At 42.0% G+C, this 13,580-nt stretch overlaps 1 protein-coding gene across 1 annotated transcript in view; it reads left to right on the top strand.

Annotated features, from left to right (window-relative positions):
* Positions 1–808: 808 nt before the first annotated feature.
* LOC147673689 (intelectin-1-like) overlaps positions 809–13,580 on the top strand; it is a 197,341-nt gene continuing 184,569 nt past the window's right edge. Inside the window, exon 1 of the mRNA XM_086946404.1 lies at positions 809–834. The gene's annotated coding sequence lies outside the window, so the exon portion shown is untranslated. The remainder of the gene's footprint in view (positions 835–13,580) is intronic.

Here is a 13,580-nt window from a genome sequence, read left to right as displayed (position 1 = left end):
ACAAGGAGGAATTCAAGTATTTCTCCTAGTTGTGCCACTCCTACCGCTCCCATGGGAAGCTTAGGATTCTGACGCATTCCCAGCTTTACAAAATCTTGTCAATTTGGGAATGTGTCAGATTCCATGTATGTTGCCTGTGAACACCCACAGCAACACCCATGGAGCGCCCCTTTCATGCAGAGTAATGCGTAAAAGGACAAGAAAAGTCACGCAGGGCGCCTATACGTGGCCTTGTAAATATGGGCAAGCCCATTGTGCCGCTGGTACACTAAATAAAAATGTCACACCAGCGGCTTGTAAAGGAGGCCCAGAGTTTTCAGTCCTCTGGCATAGACCCACCAAACACCAGTACACTTGTAACCTCTCTCAAAGTGATTAAACAATGTGATGAGGTCCTATTTACAACTTTACACTACCATTTATTGAATGTAAAGGGAACAGAAAAACAAAAGATAGGAAAGAGAATAGAATAAAGTAGAACACAGACTGAAAAGCTAAAACTATGGAATAGACTTTATTAGCAAAGCTCATTCTTCCCATTCTTCACAATCATAAATTGAGCAGCAATAGCCTAGTAAGTGTAAAATACACCATTTTTAATTGAAAAGTACGTGTGCCCTCCTTCAGTAAATTTGGTCAATGAACTGTGGAGCACTTTTCTTTGAAACTGAATTTGCGTCACAGACAAACTCCTGATGACTGGTCTGTCAGTGTTGAGTGATGTCCTTATTGTCTTGGCCCTCTCCTGCCCATTTCCTGGCCCTACTTAAGACTGTTCCCTTGTCAGTGGTGATTCACTGCCACACTGCTGAGAAGAGAGACTGCATGTCCAAGGTAAGCACTGGCCTGCCTCACACCCATCGCCTGGAAGAGACCCATTGCTGCTGTGTGACCAGTGTATACAGGAAAGGAAGTAGCGATTCCCTTTAACTACGTAGTCTCTGCAATTATTTAGTGTAAGGCAGTTAAGTCGGTTTTTGGGAAATTAATGTTTAAATAGGTCACAAGCAGACTGGCGTACCTGGGGTGGCGGAGTGAGCTGAAGAATGATGATGGATTAAACCCAGATCAGTTGACTGGGGGTGAGTGCTTGCATTGTTCACAGGGCCGGACTGGCCATAGCGGGTACCGGGCAATCCCCCGGTGCGCCGCACGGGTGGGTGCCAGTTTTGGGCCCCTGGGAGCCGTTTTTGTTACAGGGCCGTTTTTGCAGCATAGCTGCAAAATCGGCCGAAAACTGGCCCGGCAAAGAGCTCGGCGGCACCTTCAACCCCCCCCCCTGGCCCCCCCCCCTCCCCCACCCAGAGTGGGGAGGGGGGCTGGCCGAGCACTTTGGCTGGGCCGGTTGTGGTTCCCAGTCGGCCCTGATTGTTCAACACCCTGTCCATTATCCCCTTTGGTTTTGCTTTGTGTACCTGCAAGGAGAGTTGCATTGTCATACACAGGAATGGACAGCCTGAGTAGACATGGAAAAGCAACTCAAGAGTATATGGAGCGGGGCCAGAGAAGAAGCCAGTGGCTGGGCACAAGGAGAAGTGAAGGTTCTATGCTTGAAAGAGACTACTGTGAGAAGGTTGCAGTGCTAATCTGTCATAAATGCCTAATGCGATTCGAAAGACATAGCTCCTTTAGAATATTTGCCTATAGGGTTCAATAGGCGCCGAATTCCTTTTGGAAGTTGGAAGTTTATTCCTTTTAAGTTCTTTTTTTTCCGTGCCCACACCCCCCCACTTTCCCCGCTGTTTGTCCAACCAGCTTTCATGTGAGTTTTTTTAAATACATTTCTGATTTCTTAGTAGTACAGTATCATGGAGTATACATACAATATAAAATACCTTTTCTTTATCCAATACCAAATCTTTTAAATGAATTTCAATTCATGATTCAATTAGCTTTAGGAGCATTTTATAGCAGCAACTCCAAATTGTAAAAGTGCAATCAACGCTAATGGCCTTAAAGACCCATCTTATAATACCTCAGTCACCAGCTATCCATAAAGTGCATGTGCATACATAGTTATGTTTCATTTAGCAGCCCGTTAATAAAGTGCAAAGTTTTTAAAGTGCAAACGTGGAATCTCTAAAATTTCAGATGCTATCAAAACGTGTCTCAATGCTACCATACAAACGATAGGGCTGTTCTTGCGGTATGCATAAGTTACCCATCCAGATGATCCCTCCAGTTGGCAAAATACTGCCACATTTCAGCCCCTTTCTTTTTAGCCTGATACCCCCATTGTTTATATATAGCTTTTTCAAGATTATACGTACCCAGCAGGCGATATAGCCATTGGTGAAATACTGGAGGGGTAGCATCCCGCCAACCTGAGGCTATACAAATTCCGTATACTGCCATTGCAATACAAATAAAAGCCCCTTCTTCCTTTTTTCCCCGATTAGTTATACCAAGCATTATTACCGGGGGCGGGGGGTTACATTCACTTGTAGCAGCAGCTTCTCTTGTAAGAATACCTCTATTTCTCTTCTAAGCGGACCAAGCTCATTGCAGGTGGCAAACATATGCATTAAATCTGCCTTATAAACCGCACACAGCGGTCAGAATACCCCTTTCCCCTACCCCCATTTGGCAATCCGATACGGGGTGTAGTATAGCCCAAAGCATGTTTTATAGAACTGCGCTTGGAGGTTGGCTGGCATTAAAATTGATTAGGTGTTTAAAAAGGTGTCTTGAAAATCTACATCTGTAATGCCTAGCGTCCCTTGGCACTTAGATGAGCATTTTCCTAGATTGTCCGTCTTTCATGTGATCATTCATCAACTCATGTAACAGTCCGATCCTAGGAACATCAGGCTGCCTTAATCTATCAACTAATTCACAGCTCTCAAAATTCTCCTTCCTTCCTCCCTTCCTTTGCAAAAATTGTCTTACCTGTAGATATTTGAAAAATTCTCTATAGGATAACTCAAATTTCGCTCTCAGGTCTTCAAATGACATTAAACCACCTAAGGAAAAGGCAGCCTACCTGGGTTACACCTGCCTTTATCCATTAATCAAAATAACAATAATTAAAAATACCAGAAAGATCTTTGTTTTGTAAAAAGGGCATATAGTAATTTAATGACCCAAGTCCTATGAAGCGTCGTACAGAGGACCATACTTTAAAAGCTATAAGCAGTGTCTTAAAGCGCACCCTTTTATAGTGCCCAAAATCAATTTGACGCCAAAGGCACCCTCTTACATCGTGGCCATTCATTTTTTCATAAGGGGAAGTATCACTGACTATTCCCATCCCAGGGCACGCTTTCAAAAGTTCTATATATAGTTTATTGTCGGTTACCCACCAGTATAATTTGAGGTTCGGTGGAGCCAAGCCACCACGCTCTCTGGGTAGGGATACATATTTAATTGGTCTTCTAGGTCCTGAATACACCCATAGGAAATGTGCAAATATGCTTTTAAGTATTTTAAACCAGGGGGATTGCTTTTAATAAGTATAAAACTTTAGGAAAGAATATCATCTTGACTATGTTCACTCTACTAAACAATGTGAGATGTAGATTATCCATCTTTTTAGCACTTTTTTCATTTCTGAGGCACACAGTTCTACATTTTCCTTTACTACCTCATCAATTTCTGCAGTTCTCACAACACCCAAACATGTGTTTTTTTAACTACTCTGCTATCTCTCATCAGTGTGAACTCATTGGTAACTATTTGTATTGTGTTCCTATTCAGGGCATATCTGGGAACAATGCCAAATCTCTGGGCATCCTTTTCAATTGCTCGCATCGCCATCTCAGGATATGGAATAACTAGCACGACATTGCCGGCATACGCCAACACCTTGTCTGCTTCCTCCAAGTCAAATAGTGGGGGAATAACTGCTGACAACTGTAAATGATTAAAAAAAGGGTCTATGTACATTGCAAACAATAACAGTGAACAGGGACACCCTTGTCGTGTACCTCTCATTATTTTCAATGCCCCCGTCAATTCCCCATTTATACATACTCTAGCCTCGGGTTCCTTATACAGGGCTTTTACTGCACCAATGAACTGTTCTCCTGTTCCCTTTCCATTGCATAGAGGCCCACAGAAACTGCCAGGAGACACTATCAAAAGCTTCTTCTGAGTCTAAATATTTTGCAGCCATAGGGTCTCCTAACACGTGCCTCACATCAAACAGCGTAATGATCTGTCTGATGTGTTCTATGAAGTTTATTCCACAGAAAAGTGATTAGAAATGCTAAGCTCTGCCATCCATGGATTTGAGGTTTAAGGTTAATAATTAACTCCTGATCTCTAGCTTGAATAAATCTCTGTGTGACAGATGCATCCATCTTTTCTAACAATTATGAGGACCATTCAAAAATTATGACCAAGACATTAAACTGAATTCGGGATTTCACTGGTAACCAGTGCAGACTGTACCAGGGTGCTGAGGAATAATTGTGCATCCTTAGGTAGAAGTTCACTCACTTAAATCAAACTTTACTTCGGTGATCAGGGGTAACCATAAAAGTACAGCACAAAATAGAAGACACTATGGGCCATATATTATGAAGGTACCCATTTGCGAATCTCAAATAGCGATTTTTAAGACATCGCTATTTGCAATTTCTTAAAATTCCATAATTGCGATTAGCAAATTGCGAATCGCAATTATGGAATACTTTTCCATTCATTTCTATGGGCCAGGAGGCCCATAGGAATGAAAGGAAAGTTATTCTCAATTTGCGATTCGCAATTTGAGAATCGCAAATTGAGAATAATTTCAAGGGTGCAGGGGTGTCCAAAGGACACCCTGTTGCACTACTGAAATTAGCATGGGTGCACATGTGGTGCACATACATGCCCTAAGGGCATGTATGTGCTTCACAGCGCACTTTGAAAAATGAAAAAAAAAAGCATTTTTCAAGGAATTTGCAAATTACCACCAACTTGAAGTTGGTGGTAATTTGTGATTCCTTAAGGTCAATTTTCAATTTTGGTTTGCTTAATACATTGCATTTAAGGAATCGCAAAATTTGCGACTCCTTAAATGCAATCGCAAAGTAAAGAATCGCAAATTTAGCAATTCCTTATTTTGCACCAAAATCCTATTATACATACCATTTAGTAAAAATGAGTTCGCAAACGCCGAAATTCTGCGAATTTCGAAGTTTGCGAACCCATTTGAGCTTCATACATATGGCCCTATATAACATTTAAGGACGGACCAGTGCAAAAACAGAAATAAAAACCTCACAGGTAGTAACGTACAAATGCAACAAAAATCTGAGCATAGGCGGGTCACCAACAGATCACAAAAGAAAAAGTTTCAGTCGTCCAATTGTTGGGGTGTCCCATGTCCAGCAATGATACACTCAAGTACAGTGGAAGTGCCAAAAATGACAAGAGAATGAATACTCACAGGATGATAATAAACACAATAATAAAAGGGTTTAAAATCAGATAATTAATTTTAAGGTTAAACAGGCTACCATGATTACATCAGTATTAAATTCCTTCCGTTGGCCACACACTTTAACCTCTTCACTGCTAGACCTCCCCCACCCCACCCCTCAGTGCTAAGCCTTCTTTTGGTTATTTGAGGTAGTTTGCGCTTAGGCCCTTCGTAAAATTTTTCCCACATAAGGTATTAATGCAAAATGTGCGTACTTTTCTTCTAACATCCTGAGGAGTCTAAAGGTACCCAGGGTTTGTGGATTTACCTGAGGGGACAGAAAGATTTGCTAAAATACAGCTACATTTTGGGTTTTGGGGGAAAAATTGAAAAAACTGCTGCAGAAGAAAACATCTGTTTTTTCCCTGCAAATGTTGTTAACAAAGAAGTCACACTTTTGTCAGAAAATCAACATTTTTTGCACAGTTTTGACATTTTACTGGGACATAGCCTATTTTTCCTATTTTTGATGCTGTTAATCTCCTTCCAATTAGTAGTAGAAATGTGTGTGAAAGCAATAATGATTCTCAGAGAGCTATTTATTTAAAACAAAGTAGACAAAATTTAGATTTTAGCAAGGGGTCATTTGTGTAGATCCTTCAAAGTTTTCCTATAGAAACTAACAGTTGAAATAACAATAATATTGAAATTGAGTTGAAAAAAACAGCCAATTGTGCCAACGTTTTTACCTGTAACTTCTTCTAAGTATGGCATATTTTTTTAAAGCAGTATACAGTTATGTCTGACCCTTCCAGTTGCAGGGATATATAGGACTTGTAGGTTCAACAAGAACCTGAGTTACCCAGAGTTAATAACTAAGCAGCACCTTGCAATGGTTTTCATTGTGTACCGGGTATATAGCAATTCATTTGGTACAATATAAATAGTGAAACATAGGTATCAAGGCAACCATGTGTTTCCTAAATAGGAACAAAATATAGAGTTTAGAAACAGTGTTTATTTGCACATCTCTGAAATTGTGGGTAGCCGTACTAGCATGCGAATTAGAGGACATTTTTCAAAATTACTTTTTTTTTACACATTTTCTTACATTTACAAGGCAGAAATGCATAGAAAGTCAATTGGTAATAACACTTGTTCTACCATTCTGTGTTTCCCGAAATCCCCCGATAAAAATGGTACCTCACTTGTGTGGGTAAGCCTAGTGCCTGCTACAGGAGACGGCCGAAAGCACAATTTGGGCAAATCACATTTTTCCAGTGAAAACTGACCCTCTTTTTACAATGTGCCTACCTGTGGATTTTGGATGCTAGCTCAGCTGGCACCTAGGGAAACCTAGCAAACTGGTACATTTTTAAAAAATAGACACATAGGGGAATCCAGGATGGGGGTGACTTGTGTGGCTCTCACCAGGTTCTGTTACCCAGAATCCCTTGCAAACCTCAAACCTTGTAAAAAAACAAATGTTCTCACATTTCTGTTATGGAAAGTTCTGGAATCTGTAGGAAGCCACAAATTTCCACCCACCCCTCATTCCCTCAAGTCTCCCGATAACAATGGTACCTCACTTGTGTGGGTAGACTTAGTGCCGGTGACAAGAAAAGGCACCAAAACGCAACGTGGGAAAAAAGACCATTTCTTCTCAATGTGCCTAGCTCTGAATTTTGGACCCTAGATCAGCTGACACCTATGGAAACCTAGCAAACCTGTAAATTTTTGAAAATTAGACACCCAGGTGAATCCAGGATGGGGCGACGGGCGGCTCACACCAGGTTCTGTTACCCAGAATCCTTTGCAAAGCTCAAACTTTGGCAAAAAAAACACATTTTCCACACATTTCTGAGATGGAAAGTTATGGAATCTGCAAGGAGCCACAAACTTCCACCCACCCAGCATTTCCCAAGTCTCCAAATAAAAATTGGTTTTTCACTTGTGTGGGGAGGCCTATTGCCTGTGGCAGGAAAGGGCCCAAAACGCAACTTCTGCACATCACAATTTTCCAGTGAAAACTGACCCTTTTTTGCATTGTGCATAGCTGTGGATTTGGGACCGTCTCTCAGCCAGCACCTATGGAATGTTGTATGATGTTACAACGCATGCTTTTACCCCGCATGCTGTTGCAACGCAATCTTTTACCCCAACTTGCTGTCGGGGGTGTGCTGGATGTTGGAATAGTATAATTTACTATTCCAACTCCAGTCTGTGCAACAGTAGGGAAGGTGCTGGAGTTAAATCCAACACCCTCTACCTCCTAAAGCAAGCCATTTTCATTGCAATGGCATGCAGGATAAAAGCATGCATTGTAATAAATGCGGTGTAACGGTTCTTTCCCCCTAGGGAAACCTGGCAAATCTGTACATTTTTCAAAAGTAGACACCAAGGTAAATCCAGGATCGGGGGCGTGTGTGACTCTCACCAGGTTCTGTTACCCAGAATCCCTTGCAAACCCCAAACTTTGTCAAAATAACCACATTTTCCTCACATTTCTGTGATGGAAAGTTCTGGAATCTGTGGGAACTTCAACCTACCCAGCATTCAACCAAGCCTCCTGATAAAAATAGTACCTCACTTGTGTGGGTATGCCTATTGCCCGCAACAGGAAATGGCCCAAAATGCAATGTGGGCATATTAGATTTTTCAAATAAAAACGGACCCTTTTTTAGCAATGTGCCTAGCTGTGTATTTTGGACCCTAGCTCAGGCAGTACCTAGGGAAGCCTAGCAAACCTCTACAACTTTATAAACTAGACATCCAGGGGAATCCAGGGTGGGGTAACTTGTGTTGCTCTCACCAGACTCGGTTACCCAAAATACCTTGCAAATAGTATTCAGACAGAACATCGATCTGGAAATGTCGACTTACACAAATATCGAGTTGGAAATATTGTGACACCGAAATATCGACAGTAAGAATATCGTGGTCAAGAATATTAAATTTAAAGTAATAAATATTGTTTTAAAAAATATAGAAGTCATTAATATCGTTTGCAAAAATATAGTATTTTAACATATCGATTTTTTATTGGTGCTATGTATTTTAGTTTATATTTTGAATGCATGTGATGTATATTGTTTTGTATAAGTATTGTTTATGTTTTTTAATATATGCGTTAAATTTTTAGGAGTTATCAATTATATTTTAATTTTATTTTGGGTTTTTTAATTCTGTAGCAGGTTGTGGGTTTATAGAGGAATAGGGTGGGAAGTAATTTAATTATAATAAATTAATGACTCTTTTTTATTTATTAATATTTATTCAATTGAGATTTAATAGTGTTAATTGTGGAGAGTAATTTATTTGTACTTAATTATCAATTACTTGTTAATTTATATTAATTAATTGATTACAATTTAATGATGAAAATTGGGTATTTAATTTTAGGTGTGGGTTGTTGGGTTTTAAGGGGTAAATGGTGGGAAGTAATGTATGTTTAATTAGTTAATAATTAGTTGTTAATTTATATTATTTAATTGATAGTAAATTAGTTATGGAAATTGTGTATTTAATTTTAGGTGGGGGTGTGGGGTTATAGAGGTAAAGGGTGGGAAGCAATGTCTATGGAAATTGTGTAAATAAGTTTAGGTGTGTCACGTCCAATGGTCCTCAGGATCTCACGATGCTCTATAGGGTCCACCTCTCGACAGCCCCTGGGTCTGAATGAGAACAGACGCACAGGAATGATCGAGCGAGGGATAATCAGGAAGGTAAGGGAGGGAACAGCGGGGAAGGGAAGCTGAAACGAGAACAAGGCACCATGAGACTAGCACAGACTATATAGGCAATGCACTTAGTAGAAACCTGTAACCCCACCCTCGTGTGAAATGAATGAGTTATACCTGGTAGGAATAAGTGGAAGGCTTTGCCTGGCAATCAAAAAGGTTGAACAGGATGATAATTCTAGAATACAAGAACCCTATGGTCAGTATCTTCACTCAGCAAGATTCATAGTACATTACACACAACCCTATTACTACATACCAACGTAAATGTAAATTGGGGCTTCAACAGGGGTCAGTATGGAAGTTAGCCTGCCAGGCGAAGCTCATAAGCCCCTGTTGTCAGAAAGGAAGAAAAGGAGACAACAGTTATTGTCTTCACTCCCGAATTTGCATTGCCTGGTTACTTCACCTGACAACACACAATGCTGTACACACGGAGTACTATAAATGTCCTGGATCCTGAAGCGATAGAGACTCACAAGCAAAGCAAAACCAACAATGTCTTCCGTTTGTCTGTTAAACCACAGAATATTGGCACCTTTGAGGAAACAAGGTCTCTATGCAGGTAAGTCCGTTTTACCCCCTATGAACAAGGCAAATGCACGGGGGATGGAAGAAAGAACAATAGCCCTGGACTTCTGAAATCAGGTTGAACCCAGAGCAAAGAATGGCAGTTCGCAGAAACAGTGTTCCCTCAAAAATCCACACAACAGCAAACACTGTACAAGCTGCCTGGAAACCGGCGTCTCACTAGCCAGTGAAACGCTAGAGCCTCAGCCGAGAACTCCACTGATATGGGAGGCGCCAGCCGACGCCACCCCTAGACAGAAGCAGAAAGCTTCTAATGCACTCACCAGCCGGCTCTGAGTACACTCTCAAAAGGATACGCTGGAAACTCTCGATCTTACCGCAATCAGCATCGGAACCAGAATCAACGGCGGGCGCTTCTGTTTCCTCGCCGGTAATGTTCTCTGCGCGTGTGACGTCATCACACGGGCGTCGCGCGCACAGACCCTGGAAACATGGGAAATGTAGTCTTTATAGTTTAGATCGTGTCTCAAGGCAGGGTTCGCGCCTAGCCTCCGCCGTGAGATTTAACAGTACATCCCTCTCCCGAAGAACACTGACAGAGACAAGGTTTGGCCGGGCAGCGTTGATGGAACATCCTCACAAACCTGGGTGCATGGACATTGGATGCAGGTTCCCAAGAATTCTCTTCATTACCGTAACCCTTCCAAGCCACCAAATACCACAATCTGGTGCGGTATATCTTAGAGTCCACAATCCCTCTCACCTCATAGTCTTCTTCGTTATTCACGGCAATCTCAGCAGGCACCAGTTTTCTGTGCATTCTCGTGGGTTTCACCAAAGACACATGAAAGGCAGGATGAATGCGTAAGGAGGATGGCAGAGCCAATTTAACCACCACAGGATTAATGAGCTTGATGATCTTGTACGGGCCTATATATTTGGGATTGAACACACTATAACGCTTAAAGCGTATGTTTTTGGTGGACAACCAGACGTAATCACCCAACTTGTATATGGGCCCTGCTTGTCTGTGCTTGTCCTCATAGGCCTTGTACCTCGCTTTGGTCTGCTTTAGCTGTCTTTTGACATGCTGCCATGACTTATGAATACTCTGTAGTCTTTCTTGTACCTCAGGGACAGTGGTGTTTGGTGCAGGATGGTGAAATGGCAAGAAATTAGGATGGAAACCATAGGTGCAGTAAAACGGAGCTGTCTTGGTGGAACCATGTACTGCACTGTTATAGGCTATTTCAGCTAGCCACCACCGACACCTTTTTGTAAACTGTTCTTGTTTTGTTTCTGTTAGGGCATTCCCGAATGAAGTGTCCCTTCCTACCGCAATACAGACATAAGCCTTTCTTCCTTCTATATTCCCTTTCCTCCGTGGTTAATGGAGACCTCACGGCTCCTATTTCCATGGGTTCAGGTGTAGACTGGCTTGCTCCCTCCGACCCCCTGGGATTCTCGTATCTTGGGGGTAACCGATCCTTTCTACGATTGTCACCCTTACGATCACTCAGACGATGATCTAATCTCAGGACTAGGCTGATCATGTCTTCACAGGTACTGGGCTGAGGATCAATCTGGGCAAGTACATCCTTCATTTCCTCGGTGAGGCCATTATAGAAAATGGCATGTCTTTTTTCTTCCGGCCAATCCGTTTCCGCGATAAGCCTTCTAAAATCGTTGAGATAGGTTATCAAATCTCTATTCCCCTGTTTCAGTCCTAGCAACTCCCTGTCTGCTGTTAATGTAGCTGACCTGCGATTGAAAGTTTTTTCAAAATCGGCCCTAAAAGCCTCCCAGTCCCTTAACAAAGGATCATCCCTTTTCACTAATGGTACTGCCCATTGTGCAGCATCCCCTGCTAAATACGAGATGAGATAAGCTACTCTGGAGTGATTGGTATTGAATACCTTGGGCTTGCAGGAAAAATGCAGTAACACCTGTGTAAGAAACACCTGCACTTTGCCACTGTCCCCATGGAAACGTTCTGGAGGGGCTAGGGGGATCGGGGCGGGAACTTCCACTACGACAGAGGAGGCCTGCTGAGTACCAGCACTGAAAGGGTTACGACTCAACCTATCCACTTGAGCCTGCAGTGCAGCAGTCTCTGTTCTAGATGCTTGCAACTCTGTTTGGACCAGCGCCAGGGCTGCTAATATATCATCCATTGTGGACATTGTATCGTGAAATCGGGAGGACTGAAAGTCTTGGGCCGTTGATTCTGTCACGTCCAATGGTCCTCAGGATCTCACGATGCTCTATAGGGTCCACCTCTCGACAGCCCCTGGGTCTGAATGAGAACAGACGCACAGGAATGATCGAGCGAGGGATAATCAGGAAGGTAAGGGAGGGAACAGCGGGGAAGGGAAGCTGAAACGAGAACAAGGCACCATGAGACTAGCACAGACTATATAGGCAATGCACTTAGTAGAAACCTGTAACCCCACCCTCGTGTGAAATGAATGAGTTATACCTGGTAGGAATAAGTGGAAGGCTTTGCCTGGCAATCAAAAAGGTTGAACAGGATGATAATTCTAGAATACAAGAACCCTATGGTCAGTATCTTCACTCAGCAAGATTCATAGTACATTACACACAACCCTATTACTACATACCAACGTAAATGTAAATTGGGGCTTCAACAGGGGTCAGTATGGAAGTTAGCCTGCCAGGCGAAGCTCATAAGCCCCTGTTGTCAGAAAGGAAGAAAAGGAGACAACAGTTATTGTCTTCACTCCCGAATTTGCATTGCCTGGTTACTTCACCTGACAACACACAATGCTGTACACACGGAGTACTATAAATGTCCTGGATCCTGAAGCGATAGAGACTCACAAGCAAAGCAAAACCAACAATGTCTTCCGTTTGTCTGTTAAACCACAGAATATTGGCACCTTTGAGGAAACAAGGTCTCTATGCAGGTAAGTCCGTTTTACCCCCTATGAACAAGGCAAATGCACGGGGGATGGAAGAAAGAACAATAGCCCTGGACTTCTGAAATCAGGTTGAACCCAGAGCAAAGAATGGCAGTTCGCAGAAACAGTGTTCCCTCAAAAATCCACACAACAGCAAACACTGTACAAGCTGCCTGGAAACCGGCGTCTCACTAGCCAGTGAAACGCTAGAGCCTCAGCCGAGAACTCCACTGATATGGGAGGCGCCAGCCGACGCCACCCCTAGACAGAAGCAGAAAGCTTCTAATGCACTCACCAGCCGGCTCTGAGTACACTCTCAAAAGGATACGCTGGAAACTCTCGATCTTACCGCAATCAGCATCGGAACCAGAATCAACGGCGGGCGCTTCTGTTTCCTCGCCGGTAATGTTCTCTGCGCGTGTGACGTCATCACACGGGCGTCGCGCGCACAGACCCTGGAAACATGGGAAATGTAGTCTTTATAGTTTAGATCGTGTCTCAAGGCAGGGTTCGCGCCTAGCCTCCGCCGTGAGATTTAACAAGGTGTGGGTTGTGAGTTTTATAGTGGTAAAAGGTGAGAAGTAATTTATGTTTAATTAATTAATAATTAGTTGATAATTAATATTTATTAATTACTTGATATTTATTTAGGGTAATTGTTTATTTTTTGTGAAGGGTTTTCCTTTTATAGGGGTAAATGGTGGGGAGTAAATACAATTTACTTAGTTTTTAATTAGTTGTTAAATACTATTAGTTTTTTTAATTATAAATAACTTTTAATTGTGTGAATAATTTTTACAATTTAAATTTAGCTGAGGGTTGTGGGGATTATAAGAGTAAAGTGTAGGAAGTTAATGAATTTATATGAGTTTTAATTTGTTTTTTATTGATAATATTTCTTTAATTGGTAATTAATATGTTATTATGGAAGTACGTTTTTTGTTTAATTTAGATGCAGGTTGTGAAAACATGGCTATTTCTATGCGCCTAAGGTAATTCATAAGCAAGGCTGTCAGCACTATACTTATCAGTACAAAAGAC

This window comes from Lissotriton vulgaris, chromosome 12 (genome assembly GCF_964263255.1).
Source record: "Lissotriton vulgaris chromosome 12, aLisVul1.2, whole genome shotgun sequence".
Taxonomy (NCBI): domain Eukaryota; kingdom Metazoa; phylum Chordata; class Amphibia; order Caudata; family Salamandridae; genus Lissotriton; species Lissotriton vulgaris.
The sequence above is the reverse complement of the archived record's forward strand: the minus strand, read 5'-3'. Positions and strand labels throughout refer to the sequence as shown.